The sequence below is a fragment of the Macaca fascicularis genome, chromosome 11 (genome assembly GCF_037993035.2).
Source record: "Macaca fascicularis isolate 582-1 chromosome 11, T2T-MFA8v1.1".
Lineage (NCBI taxonomy): Eukaryota > Metazoa > Chordata > Mammalia > Primates > Cercopithecidae > Macaca > Macaca fascicularis.
Genome location: NC_088385.1, coordinates 134,259,645 through 134,275,353, shown reverse-complemented (window position 1 = coordinate 134,275,353; position 15,709 = coordinate 134,259,645).

The window sequence follows — 15,709 nt, the reverse complement described above, 5'->3', positions numbered from 1 at the left end:
TGGCCTCAGATTGAAAGTTACACTATCATCTCCCCTAGTTCCCAGGCCTTCAGCCCCACTCAGGTTTAACTACACCTCTGGCTTCCCTGGTTCTCCAGCTTTCAGATGCATATTATGGGACTTAACCTCCAAAACTGCATGAGCCAATTCCCATAATAAATCTCCTCTTAAATATCCAGATATAGGCTGGGCGTGGTGGCTCACGCCTGTAATCCCAGCACTTTGGGAGGCCGAGGCGGTCAGATCACCTGAGGTCTGGTGTTCGGGACCAGCCTGACCAACATGGAGAAACCCCATCTCTACTAAAATACAAAATCAGCCAGGTGTGGTGGTGCATACCTGTAATCCCAGCTACTCGATAGGCTGAGGCAGGAGAATCACTTGAACCCGGGAGGTGGAGGTGGAGGTGAGCCGAGATCGTGCCATTGCACTCCAGCTTGGGCAACAAGAGTGTAACTCTGTCTCAAAAATAAAATAAAATAAATATATATATATCCAGATGTATCCCGTTGATTGTGCTTCTCTGGAGAGCCCTAATACATTTCTGTAATTATTTCTGTAAATATATGCAGATATATGCACATTCTCCTATTTTTTCTTTTATCTTACATAAAATGTAGCATGCTATATAAGTTCTTTTAAATATATTTTTAAATGTGGTAAAATGCATAACAAAATGTATCATTTTAATTATTTTTAAGTGTACAGTTCTGTGGCAATGACTACATTCACATTGTTTGCAACCACCGCCCCCATCCATTTTCAGAACCTTTTCATCATTCCAGATTGAAACACTGTACTCATTAAACAATAGCACCCCATTCCTCCCTTCTCCCCAGCCCTCGACAAACACCATTCTGTCTTCTGTCTCCAGGAATTTGCTTATTCTAGGTACCTCATATGCGCATAATCATACAATATGTGTCCTTTTGTGTCTGGCTTATGTCAATTAGCATAATGTCCTTAAGCTACCGCCATGTTGTAGCGTTTGTCATAATACTGTTTCCTTTTAAAGCTGAATAATTTATAACGTCTTTTGCACTTACCTTTTAAATTGTTTGAAAGTTAACATCTCCTGGAGAGCATTCTATATCAGTTCATTAAAAAAATAAAAAGTCTGCATGTTTTTTAACAGCTGCAGAATACCCAACCGCAGTAGATAGCCCAGTTTATTCAACTGCTCTCCCATACTTGAATATTTAGGCAGTTTCTAATATCTTGCAATTACAAATCATGCTGCAATGCATAATCTGTGCAGATGTATTTTTTGTATGATTAGATGCATGTCTTTAGGATGAATTCCTAGAAGTGGCATTTCTAGGCCAAAACATAAATGCATACATAGTTCTATTAGAAATTGCCAATTACTCTTTCTCTGGAGTTAAGTAATTTGCATTCTTGATAGCAGTGTTGGAGAGTTGTTTTTTCCCCCTGACAACCTTGTCAAAAGAGTCTACGGTCAAAGCTTTTGGCTTTTTGTCAATCTGATGGGTAGAATATATCTCAGAATAATTTTTATTTTAATTTTTCCTAGTATGTGTGAAGTTAAACACTTTACATACAGTTAAGAGGTATTTTTTCACTTTCTGAGCTGTCCAATCATCATTTTTGCAAAATTTTCTACAGCATTTTACATTTTTTCTCATTATTTAAAATGTCTTTATGATTTTGGAGTTTGCAGTATATGTCATCAACATTTTTCCTGTTTATTATTTGTCTTTTTGTGTTCCTTATAATGGATTATTTTTGCCATGAAAGTAAATACACACACACACACACACACACACACATACATATATGTAGTCAAGTTTTTAATTTTTCAGTTACATATGGAACTTGGTCATAGTTGAAAAGATTTTACCTAGACCCAGATGATACAGGAATTCACCCTTTTTTCCTTTCCATTTCAGTCTAATCCATTTGGAGGATTATCTGGTGCATGGTGTAAGGAATTGATATCATTATAACTCTTTGAACAAATAACTATAATTTATTCTAACACCATTTATTTAAAAGTCTCTATTTTGCCCCCATGAATTGAATACAGTGGTAACCACATACTAGATATTTACATGCAGTTGTGGCTATTTTGAGACTCCCTGTCCTGTCCCATTGATCAGGCTGCCCCTGCGCCAGCTCCTCACTGCCCTCTTTGATTTAGTACCTGGCGTGACTGGTTCCCTTCCAGACTTGCATTTCAGTTCTTTCCTGGTTCTTCTGCTTTATTTCTTTTGCTATATAAATTTTAATATCAGCTTGTATAGCTCCAAGAAAATGTTCATTACAATTTTTATTGGGGTCCCATTAAAGTTATACATTAAGTCAGAAAGAATTGAAATATCAATGATGTAAAGATGCCCTACCTAGAACAAGGAAGAACATAGCTATTCTTCAGGAGAGTTTTATACTTTTCTGCTTGTTGGCTTCAAACATTTCTGGTGCATTTATTTTTATTTTTATTTTTTTTTGAGACGGAGTCTTGCTCGGTTGCCCAGGCTGGAGTGCAGTGGCCGGATCTCGGCTCACTGCAAGCTCCGCCTCCCGGGTTTATGCCATTCTCCTGCCTCAGCCTCCCGGGTAGCTGAGACTACAGGCGCCCGCCACCTCGCCTGGCTAGATTTTTTGTATTTTTTAGTAGAGACGGGGTTTCACCGGGTTAGCCAGGATGGTCTCGATCTCCTGACCTCGTGATCCGCCTGTCTCCGCCTCCCAAAGTGCTGGGATTACAGGCTTGAGCCACCACGCCCGGCCGCATTTATTCTTAAATGTATTTATTTCTTGTTGCTGTAATAAATGAGATCCATGGATTCATTTTATCTTCTAACTGGTGAATATTTGTGTCTATAAATGTTATTGATTTTTGTATGTTAATGTTGTACATTGCTCTCTTACTGAAATCCTTTAGCGTTTATGTTAGTTTTATCATTGATCCTCTAGATGTATGATCAGGTTCTCTGCCTATGGAGTTTTATATCTTCATCTCAGTCTTTATGTACAAATTGTTTCCTTTTGTCTAATTGCCCTAACTAGTTCCTAAAGAACATTGTGAAATAATAGTGAAAATTGTTCACATTCTTGCTTTGTTAATGATCCTAGTGGAGGTCCTTCTAGGGTCCCCTCATTATGTAAACTTTTGGCTTTTAATATTGAAGTGTATGGCGGGGCTCGGTGGCTCACGCCTGTAATCCCAGCACTTCAGTAGGCCAAGGCGGGTGGATCACGAGGTCAGGAGTTCAAGACCAGCCAGGCCAACATTTTTTTTAGTAGAAACCCCGTCTCTACTAAAAATACAAAAATTAGCCGGGTGTGGTGGGCAGGCACCTATAGTCCCAGCTACTCGGGAGGCTGAGGCAGGAGAATCGTTTGAGCCCAGGAGGTGGAAGTTGCACTGCCCTCCAGCCTGAGTGACAGAGTGAGACTCCGTCTCAAAAAAAAAAAAAAAAGAAAAAAAAGAAAAGAAAAAAATTAAAGTCTATACCCACTGTTTTTATTTTCTCAACTTTTTTTTGGTCAATGATGTGTGTTTTTCAGCATTTATTAAGAGAACCATTCTCTCTCTCTTCTACTCCTCCCACACCCACCCTTCCATCAGCCTGTCTGTCAGTTTCACACCTTCCAGGGGTTGAATAAGAGAGAAAAGAGGGAGGGGACAGTAAAGATCCTAGAAGTATCACTAACTTCCCAAGCTGGCTTTCCTCTCTGGCCTTGGTAGAGGTTGCCTCTTTCTCTTATGGGCACTTTCCCATATTTCTCAGTGGTTCCCTGCTGGACCCCAGTGACAATACCTCTGGTTCAGGAATGATTTGCTTTTACTGCCCCCTAATTCCTCGCTTGCTTCTATTCATCCTGCCAGCCACCCCACATAGATGCTCCCTCACAAAGTCTCCAGGTTGCTTTTACATGCTGCATGAGTAGGGGGACATCCATTCCAGTTTTCCCAAAACCGCCTCAGGCAATTTCTGGTGTCTTGGCATAATTATTAATATTCTCCTGTTCATTTTCAAAAGTCTCCCTATTTGGGCAATAAGAGGCCTGGCTTCCCTAGACGTGGCCACACCAGGAGCACAGGCAGACATGGCCTTCTTAGTTTTGGGGCACTCTGAGCACCCAGGTCTCTCCTCACAGGGCAGCCCCTAGACAGCTCTGCCACCAGACAGGTAACTAGGCCTCCTTAAGACCTGCATATTTCTGGGACAGGGCTCATATCGCAATCCACGGTGTCTTCCTGTTTTGAGCTCTTCAAGTGGTCCACCAGGCAGTAAATAAAGCACGTAGCATCTCCCCTTTCTCCTCACCTTAGGAACTACAAATCTCATCGAAGAGTTGTTTGTTGTTGTTGTTGTTGTTGTTGTTGTTGTTGTTTGTTTTACAATCTCCTCCATTTTTTTACAATAGCCTCTGGATTTTGGCCCCTAGGTTGCGCCCATCTTCACAGCAGGCTGGGACGCATTAGCATTTAAAAACATACCAGAGCAGATTCAAATTTTTACACATCCAGCTGTTTCAAACATAGCCCACATAAGCTGGTATTTAACCATTTAGAGCCGTCCAGTTTTTTGTGTTTTTTTTAATACTTTAAGTTCTAGGGTACATGTGCACAACATCTTGTCCAGCTTTGTATACTCTGCAAAACTGCATCCAACATCTGCTAGCCATAGATAAGACAAACTCAGGAGCTCTAAAGCCCCCCAAATGGCTCTTGCCTTTTGGAGGGCTCTGACCCAGAGACTCCCTACTGTGCTGCAGGACGACATCACCTGGACAGATGAGTCTCCCCTAACCCAGGAGTTCCCTTCTCCTCCTTTTTATCTGGGTGATGGGCCACATGCCACAACCTCTGGAGCAGCTGGTGCTGTGAGGGACTTCCTCTGTCTGTCACTGTGCTAGAGTGTTCAGCGGATAACCACGGGCGCGCTCCTGCCACCTGCTGGTAATATCTCCTCTCTTTTGAAACCCATGATTTCCCCATCTGCTCCCTCCTCCTGCCTCTTTTTATGTTTTTAAAAAGGTGAAAGGGCATTAGGAATTATTGAACAAGTTTTCAGATATTCCTTTGAAAATGTGCATTTTGGTCTGTTACTTTATTTTGAAAATCCTGATGTTTGGCCACAACGTCCTGCTTCACGTGTGCTGAGCATCTTCCATAGAGAGTATTGTGACATCACAAGTGCATTTATTAGCTGGAATGAATACTTAATCCGTGGGTGAGGTGTTAACCTGGGATCCCATTTAATACTCACAACAAGGAAATCTATGAACATGTACTTAGGTTCTAAAGGTGTTAAAGGAAAAGAAGTAAATCCTGAAAGCAGGCTGAGACCCCTGGGAATTTTTACCATCACTCATTGACAGCTAAAGATTTGATAGTGATGTGAAAGGAAGAACGGTTTGATTTTTCAAATGTCTGCTGGTAGCTTTTCTGTTTTCTTTGTTGTATCTTGGTAACTTTCATCCCTTATGAGGCATAGTTGTTACAGAGAACATCTTATGTATGCAACAAAACCCAGTGGACCATATACTTTAGAGTTATTCTAAGAGGTTTTCAAGGGCAATTTTGCTATATGCTGTCTTCCACTTGTATTCTGAATTTCGAAAATTTGTGTAAGGTACAAGAGTAGGAAACATGCCAGAAAAGAGAAAAAAGAAAGTAAAATGTTGTACCTGTGCCCAGAGGACTTCTGTGCTGAGAGGGGAGCTGGGCTGTCATTGCAGTTTTGTTCTAATCCCACTGTCTAAAATGACTCATTGTTCTTGGCTCACATGAAGATGTCAGTGTGCTGAGAGGTAAGGAGCGAAGGGGAAGACAGTGATACCAGATGAAAGAATAAGTCAGGTCATGCCCCGAGGCCTGGGAGGTTGTGGCCGGTGTTTGAATTTTGTTCTAATCAAAAGGAGAAGGCTCTGGAGGGTTTTAAGAGGAGGAGAGATGATGCTTGATTTATTTTTCTAAGTGATCCCTCCAGCAGCTCCACAGATAATGTATTGTGGGACTTAAATATCAGTGATCAGATGGATGTATTGAAAACCATGAAGGGCCGGGCGCGGTGGTTCACCCCTGTAATGCCAGCACTATGGGAGGCCGAGGTGGGTGGATCAGGGGGTCAGGAGATCGAGACCATCCTGGCTAACACTGTGAAACCCTGTCTCTACTAAAAACACAAAAAATTAGCCGAGCGTGGTGGCGGGCACCTGTAGTCCCAGCTACTTGGGAGGCTGAGGCAGGAGAATGGCGTGAACCTGGGAGGCGGAGCTTGCAGTGAGCCAAGATCGTGCCACTGCACTCCAACCTGGGTGACAGAGCGAGACTCCGTCTCAAAAAAAAAAAAAATTCATGGAAGACAGTTGACAGTTGAGAGATGTGGACTCAAGTAAAGTCAAGACAAGTGTTTCTTTCTAAGCTTTGCCTTCCGTTCCCCTTCTAAACCCATGGACAGCTGGGCACTGCTGTGATGAATGTAAATTTTAAGCACTAATGTTCTAATAAGATACGTACACTAATCAGCACTGTAGAATTGAAGATCAGGTCTTCAGGTAGAAGTAATTGAAGGCAGCATTCAACCCCCAAGCTATCGTTCTGACTGCCAGGCAAATTACACTATCAGACTGAAAGAAATCTCCAGAAGCCAGTTGCTGGAGTTGTGAATCTCTACACAGTTATTAAACTCACAATGAAACCTCATGAGAAAAAACATATTAATGTGGCTCCAAAAAGTTGCCTGGTTTCTATTTACTTTTCATTGTCCAAATAAAAGACTGTCTCTGAAATGAGTGAAGAAACTGAAATAAATATGTTGGTTTGGCCCTGGCTGCCCATCTACTACACTATCACACACACAAAATGCAACATGAGCATAAAAGGATTCTGGAAACAGCATACACAAAACTCAGCAATGCCAAAGTCTCAGTAACAAACCCCAATCCCCAGAGATGCCTCAGCATGGGAAAAGGCACAGAAAAGAAGGCAATGTTTATTCTTAAGCAAGTGGTGCAAATGAGTCTCAAAAATTCAGACATTTCTCCAAACTTCCTGGAAATTCCTGCTACAAACCGGTCTTTTAGGATATAGCAGGTCTGCAATCTGGGTCAGTTTCCTACTCTCAGAACTTTTCCTTCGGGTGTGTTCTTGTTTCATTTATTCATGCAGCAGCGTAGAGAGAATTTTTCCCCTTTGAACTTAAGCCCCTTGGACTGTGCCTTTCAGAGAGCAAAGCCTGCACCTCCTATTCACAGCAGGCTATTTTAATGTGTCTGGCATCTCACATTACAGTGTCTTGTTAATGTTTTTCTGGATGTGTTCTTCTAGGTGTGGCTGTCACCTGCTAAATAGTTTGAAAGCTATTAGCAGAAAGAATATGCAATTCTAACAGGTGCACAAGCGGTAAGCCTGGGGGTTAAATGTATTAGAGTCAGAATCTCACACTGTTCATGAAGCACATTTGCGCTTTCTCAGGCAATGTACATCGGTGGCTGGCTGGCAGATTGGAAGTTGGATAAGAGTATTTAGAACAAAACATGTGATAGTTAAGCTGTCTCTGAAATTCAACCTGTGAAAATATCCACTGGGGGCCATTAGAATTTCTAAATTGGGAAAATGTGGCAGTGTAATTGCACAGAAGCTTTGAATTAGGTGAATTCTGAGACGATCCCAAAGGTAAAAGTGCTACTACAGTGATGATCAGGAGACTCAAAAAAGTGTTTTCTCCCTGTGCAAAAATCGTGTTATTGGGATCGAGGGGTATATCAAAACATTACAAAATTCATTTAGACATGTTAACATAAATATTTTTAAAAATTCATTTAGACATGTTAACATAGATATTAGTTGTATTTGCTTACTATGTAGATAGGTAAGATTCTTTTTATAGGTTTGCTAAGACCACTCAGTCATAAAGAATTATCTGATTTTATAAAATTTATAGTTTTCATACAATATTATCTCATATTCTGCTCTAATTTAGTAGCATTTCAATTTCTTCAAAGACCTAAAATGCTAACATTCCCCAACTCAGATTAAGAATATCTTGTTTCAGCCTGGTGTGGTGGCTCATGCTTGCAATCCCAGTACTCTGTGAGATTTAGGTGGGTGGATCGCTTGAGCTCAGGAGTTCAAGACTAGCCTGGGTAACATGGCAATACCTTGTCTCTACAAATAATACAGAAATTAGCTGGGCATGATGGTATGTGCCTGTAGTCTCCGCCACCCGGGAAGCTGAGGTGGGAGGATTGCTTGAGCCTGGAAAATCAAGGCTGCAGTGAGCCATGATCATAGGTACTGCACTCCAGCCTGGGAGACCCGGTCTCAAAAAAATAAATTAATTAATTAAAAATCTCCATTTCATTGTGGAATTTCAGTAGAACCTTAAGAGTGAAATGGGCCAGGCGTGGTGGCTTACGCTTGTAATCCCAGCACTTTGGGAGGCCGAGGCAGGCGGATCACCTGAGGTTGGGAGTTTGTGACCAGCCTGACCAACATGGAGAAACCCCATCTCTACTAAAAGTACAAAATTAGCCGGATGTGGTTGTGCATGCCTGTAATTCCAGCTACTCAGGAGGCTGAGGCAGGAGAATCACTTGAACCTGGGAGGCGGAGGTTGCAGTGAGCCAAGATCATGTCATTGCACTCCAGCCTGGACAAAAAGAGCGAAACTCCATCTCAAAAAAAAAAAAAGAGTGAAATGACTTTCCTCACTCCCATTCCATCATCCTCCTCCACTTTCCCTCCCGTCTACTACAATTTTTTCCACTTTAAATAAGGAAAAAGTCTTTCTAATATTAAACTCCTTTCTCTGCAGAGAACCAGCACTTCAGAGTGATACACCCCAATCTCATTTTCTTGTCAAAATAATTCAGTCATTGCTGCTGATTTTTTTTTTTTTTTCAATTTCATTGATGACCCAAAGCCTAGGGGAATCACGACCTGGCTCGAGGTCATTTTTATGGGTTGAATTGTCCCCCCCAAAAGACGTGTTGAGATCCTAACGCCTAGTATCTATGACTATCACCTTATTTGGAAATAGGATGTTTACAGATGTCAAGTTAGGATGAGGTCATGAGGATGAGCCTTCATCCAATATGACAGGTGTCCTTATAAGAAAAGGGAAATTGGATACAGAGACAGAGATACACAGAGGGTAGACAATGGAAAGACACTGAGAGAAGATCACCATATGGCGATGACGAAGGCAGGATGACAGTGCTGCAGCCACAAGTGAAGGAACTGGAGCTACCCTAAGGTGGGAGAGGCGAAGAGGAACCCTCCCTAGGGGAGCCCTCCTTAGAGGCTTCGATGGAAGCATGACAACTGCCTACACTTCAATTTTGCACTTCCAGACTCTAGAACTTCTGTAGTTTAAGCCACCCAGTTTGTGACTCTTGGTTATGGCAGGTCTAGGGAACCAACGCAGGCATAAAACCGCACTTCCAGACTCTAGAACTTCTGTAGTTTAAGCCACCCAGTTTGTGACTCTTGGTTATGGCAGGTCTAGGGAACCAACGCAGGCATAAAACCAGTAAGTGGTCGAGAAGTAAATAACATGTGGATTCATATAACCCCAAAGCCTGAGTCTCACCTGCTGAACAACTCTGCCTTTTTGTTGAACATGCTCCCATCAAGACTTCCTACACGCATTAACTGTGATGGTTAGATGTGGGGTCTTCAAAATAAGCCAAACTGTGATGTCTGTACTCCACTGTCTTATAGGCAGGTTCGAAAACGAATAGTAAATCCAGAAAATATTTGTTGAATAGTATAAAAGTTATATCAATGCCTGTATAGAATTTTTTCAAGTATATTTTAAAAATCTTCTGAAATTTTCAGCAACTGGAGACCCTAAGTACATGCAAAGGGAAATCTACTTTTTTTTTTTTTCTTGAGACAGGGTCTCACTCTGTCACCCAGGCTGTAGTGCTCACTGCAACCTCTGCCTCCTAGGTTCAAAGGATTCTTATGCCTCAGTCTCTAGAGTAACTGGGATTATTGGCATGTGCCACCACACCGGGCTAATTTCTGTTTTCTTAGTAGAGACGGGGTTTTGCCATGTTGGCCAAGCTGGTCTCAAACTCCTGACCTTAAGTGATCCACTCACCTCGGCCTCCCAAAGTGCTAGGATTATAGGAGTGAGCCACCACGCTTGGCCTGGTAATCATTCTAAATATAGCTTCTCCTTAAACCAAGAACAATTTAGAAAGTCCTAACTAAATTCATCAGTACATATTAATTCTTATCTCTTAGTAGATTGGGAAGTCACTGAAGCATTGAGTTTGCTGTAATACACAGTGATTATAAATTAGTACTGGTTAATAACTTGAAATTTGGTTGTTCATAATTGTATTTCCAATAAAACAAGTTGTAAAGAACATACATTGCATATTATTTTAGAATCCAGTGTTTACATAGTTCGTTCAAGGTGTTTTCACACAGCTGTCTGATGTAGTATCCCAATAGCCACCTTAAGTGCCTGTGATCTAATAAGTGCTTAAGAAGTATTTGCTCCATGAATTAATTCTGGTTCATCATCTTTTAGGGTGATAGAAATAATAATGTAATACTCATAGATTTACCAAAGTGATTACCATTTCAAGTCCTCTTTATTTTTTTGATTAGGTCCATGTTTTCATCTTGTATTATTTTTTCTTCTATTGAATGGAGTTATCATTTCTTGTAGTGAAGTCTTCGAGTAATAAATTCCTTCAGCTTTTGGCTTTTGTAAATCTAAAAACGTCCTTTTGTGTTAAAAAAATAAGTATATATGAGTGCACACAGAATTCTAGCTTGGCTATTTTTTTTCTTTCTTTCATGTGAAAATGGTGTCCTGCTATCTTCTCATTTGCATTGCTTTTGACAAGAAACATGTTACAACTCTTAGAGTTCTTCCTCGATATATAACATTTATTTTTACTTTGTTTTTAAGATTTTTTTTCTTTGTAAACTGTTTTGGACAATTTGGTTATAATATTTCTTTGTGTATTTTTTATGGTTCTTGGGCTTGGGTTTTATTAAGCTTCTTAGATCTGTGTGTTTTATCATTTCAGTACATTATTCATTCAAATGTTTTTGTACCTCCTTATTTGGGGAACTCCAGTTACACAATTATTAGGCTGCTTCTCCTAAGCACAGTGCATTCTGTTCTCTTTTGGTTTTGCTTTCATCTCTCTCCCTCTCTCTCTGGTTAAGCATGGTTAGTTTTTTACTAATTTGTCATCATATTCACTAGTATCTTCTTCTATTGCTTACCATACGCAACATAATTGTTCATTTCACACAATCTATACTAGATATATATACACACATATATATACATATATATATATGTATATTTGAGATGTAGTCTCACTCTGTCGCCAGGCTGGAGTGCAGTGGTGCAGTCTCAGTTCACTGCAACCTCCATCTCCCGGGTTCAAGCGATTCTCCTGCCTCAGCCTCTTGAGTAGCTTGGACTACAGATGCCCAGCTAATTTTTGTATTTTTAGTAGAGACGGAGTTTCACCATATTGGCTAGGATGGTCTCCATCTCTTGACCTTGTGATCCTCCTGCCTCGGACTCCCAAAGTGCTGGGATTCCAGGTGTGAGCCACCGCACCTGAAGTCATCTATACAATTTTAACTTGTATCTTTTTTTCTTTCTTTTTTTTTTTTTTTTTTTGAGACTGAATCTTGCTCTGTCACCAGGCTGGAGTGCAGTGGCGCAATCTCGGCTCACTGCAACCTCTGGCTCCCGGGGGTTCAAGCTATTCCCCTGCCTCAGCCTCCCAAGTAGCTGGGGCCACCGGCACATGCCACCACATCTGGCTAACTTTTTGTATTTTAGTAGCAAAGGGGTTTCACCATGTTGGCCAAGATGGTCTCGATCTCCTGACCTCATGATCCGCCCGCCTTGACCTCCCTAAGTGCTGGGATTACAGAAGTGAGCCACCAGTCTCGGCCAAGTTGTGTCCTTTTTATGTTTTGTCTCCATGCCACATTTTAACACTTCTCTCCACTTTCTGTACACACTGAATGACTGTCATAATGTCCCTTTCTTCTAATCGTAACATATGTGTCAGTTTTAGATGTTTCGACTGAAGTTTCTTCTCATTATAGGCATGCCTGGTAATTTTTGATTGGATGCAATATATTTTGGAATGTATCCTTTTGGGGGATATATACATATATATGCTATGTAAAATTATGTAATTTATATAGATATTGAGTTTTGTTGTGGAACACAAGGTATTTGAAATAATTTAATCCTTTTAGGTAAGGCTTTTAACATTTATTGGACAGAAATAGAGCAGCATTAATTTAAAGCTAAGAGTTCATTGTAATTCAGTAAGAAGTGAAGACCTTTTAAGAGTATCCTACCTTGTTTCTCATTGAATTATGAGGTCTCTGTGTTTAGGTGATGGGCCAACCATGCTAAGCTTGCCTGTGGTATCGTGGTGCTGTCCTCTGGAATTCTTCCACATCATATTTCCCCTGGCCACAGTCAGTTTCTGCATCACTGTGCAGATTAACAGCTGGCTGAACAGCTGGAGGGGCCTCCGGAGATTTCTCTGTGGATCTCTCTCCTCTCCAGCTCTCTGCAGTCAGATGGCTCCTCTCTGAGTTCCCCCCCCCCACCTTTCTGTGGTCTGAAAACTTTCTCAAGGCAGTACATGTGGGGAAATTTGGGAGTTTACTTCATTATTTTCCCTTCTCTCATAAATCACTAATTTTTGCCTATATCTATGTATTTAAAACTGTTGTATATATTTGTCCAGTTTTTTTTTTTTTTTTTTTCCTGAAGGAGGGTGAACCATTTCCTACTAGAGAAAGCTCTTGCCTATATTTTACTTGGAAAAAAAAATTAAGTTGCATCTCACTGTAGAACATACACATAGACTCACACACACTCACATACACACACACATACTTTTTTTTTCATTTGGTTTCCTAGTTAATAACTCCAGATGCATTCTTTTGGTTTGGGGCTTCAACATGTCATTATGACCATTTATTGTGCTTCGTATGTTACATAGCACCAGTTTGGAAAGATGAAAATTACATATTTTATCTGCCCTTTGAAAATTCTTTAACTAGTTCTAAAAGTCATTTCTTATATATTTAATACCTAAGATTAAAAGGACTACATATGCAAAACAAGTAAGGTGAAATAAAATATTTAAATGCATTCTTAAAATAGCAGGGTGAAAATGCAGGCTATAAAATAGACAGTTTTTCAAGTAAAATTCTGACACTATAAAGAGGGCATCTGGCATACATTTGGATGTGAGCTAGGATACCACTTTAATTCTTCTTTGTGTCACCTGCAACAGTTATAATAAATGGATGATCTTACATTCCCGTTCATTTCTTTTTTATGTATTTTTTAATGTTTTTCCTTTTATTAATAATTTAAAAAATTGCATCACTGGCTAGATTACATGGAACATTCCCATTTATTTCTCAGTTTTTTAAAAGGAGGAACTGGTTTTTCTAACTTATCTCTTTAACCTTATTGTCTAGGTCAGGATGTAGACGGTAAAAGTTATCAATAATATTTGTTGACTGGATATATCAATAAGTAAATTCAGGGACAGACTATTCAAATATGTTGTTTTAAGCATCCCCCCAAAACACTAACCACTAGTTACCAGAGAAATCTGTCATTACCATCACCAGTTGCAGGCAGCTTCTTCAACTAATTTGAGCAGGAAAACACTCCTATTTCCTATATTACCTCTTAATTGATTCAAAAACAGCATCCCAGGAAACAATTATTCATAAATCAACATTAGTATGTGACACACAAATATAAGGAGGAATTATAACACAGCATTTAATAAAAAAAAAAGAGCACCAAGTTGGAAACAAACATTTCCAAGTATTCTTGTAAGGAATTCACAGATAGCAGAAGAGGATGTTCAGAGTTAGATAAGAAACACTACCTGTAAGACAATTCTTGGAATTTGGTTAGAAGAAAAAAAATGTATCCACTCTGTCTCTAGGCAAGTAATTGATTTTGTGGCAAATCTATTGTAGAACTAATTTTTAAAGACACAGCTTGACAAGAATGATTTCTATTTGAAACAAATTCCTTAGGAATCTTTTTTTCTCCTTCACCCCCAAAAAACAAAAGGCAATTCAGAAGTCTGATCTAATCTCCAATAAATGCATTTTGCGCTTAGTAGAGTGTAAGTATAGTAACAGTGAGCTTGACTTTAGACTCTGAGTGATAAGAAGTGGCCAATTTGGGGAACAAATGCTGTGGACAGAGACAGGAGTCTACACTTTCCAGCACTTCCCCAAAAATGTAATCAGTGTTCAGTGTCCCTACTAAGGTAGAAATGAGAATTCTTGAAAGGAGCTTATTCTAAATTCCCATTCCCATTATCCAACAAAATATACTTATTCTCTTAACACTCCTAGTTTGTCATTTATTGATAGCCAGTGCTTAAGATGGCAGAGAGTACAGAAAATGAATTAAATTCCCTAGTCCATAAGATTAAGTCACTCCCCTGCTCAAAAGCAACCCAATGGCCTCCCACTGACCTCGTCATACAAGCCCCACTTTTCACCATGGCCTTTGGGAATCTTCCTCATTTAGCCCCAATTAAATCACCTCATTCCCCATTCTCTCCCCGTTCTCATTTTGTTCCAGTCACACTGGCCTTTGTTCTGTTCCTCAGGCAGGCTGGGTTTCTTCTTAACTCGGACCCTTTGGGGTGATCATTCATTTTTCTTGGCATGATCTTCCATTCCGCCGTTGCTTGCCTCTTGGTCTTCATTTGGGTGTCAGCTCGAATACTTGCTCTCTGGAAAAATGTACCGTGACCACTCATATTCCCTACCCACCACGTTGCATTCCTCCATACCCACCTGCACTATTGCCACATAGTATTTGTCTTTTTCCAAAATTATTATAACACTTGTGTCTGTCTCTTCCAGCAAAACTGAGTTTAATCTGTCCTGGTCAGCACAGAAGTTTCAGAACTTAGAATACTGCTGGCCCAAAGTAGACCCTCCAGCAGCATTTGTGAGAATGATATGAAGAAAAGGAAAATAACCATTAAGAGCAGAATGGATGGATAAATTGTGGTATAATCATATAAAAAACACTCTATAACAACAAGAATAAATTATCCATAACTACATGTACCACAATGCTATGCAAAGGAAGCCAGGCACAAAGCAATATATGCTGCAGATCTTTTGCATGTCACAAAATGGTGAAGAAATAAAAAAAAAAATAGTATATACTGTATGACTCCACTTACATAAAAATGCAAACACAGGCAAAATTAATTCGTGTTGTTTGCAGTCAGGATGGTGAGTCCCTTTGAGAGGATAGGAACAGGAAGGAGCATGGATCAGCCCGGTCCTCAGTTGTCTCCTGAGCTGGAGCTGGCAGACCAGGTGTGATCACTTTGTGAGTAAGCCGCAAGCTTTCTACGCCTGTTATACTTTAATTAATTTGGCCTGAATTCAATATTGCATTTGCTACTTAAGCGTTAGATACTATTTTCCCATTTGGCACATCTGTGATGTCCAAGTTTTTCATATAAATATAAAATTGCATATACACACACATTTTATATGTGTATATAGAAATATAAAATATATAAAAATTATGTAAGTATATAATTTATATGTAATGTATGAAATGTTTATATGAATGCATATATGCAAATAACATATAAGCAAAATCCATAGTACATGTATATTTAATAATGATATTAATTCATTTCTATG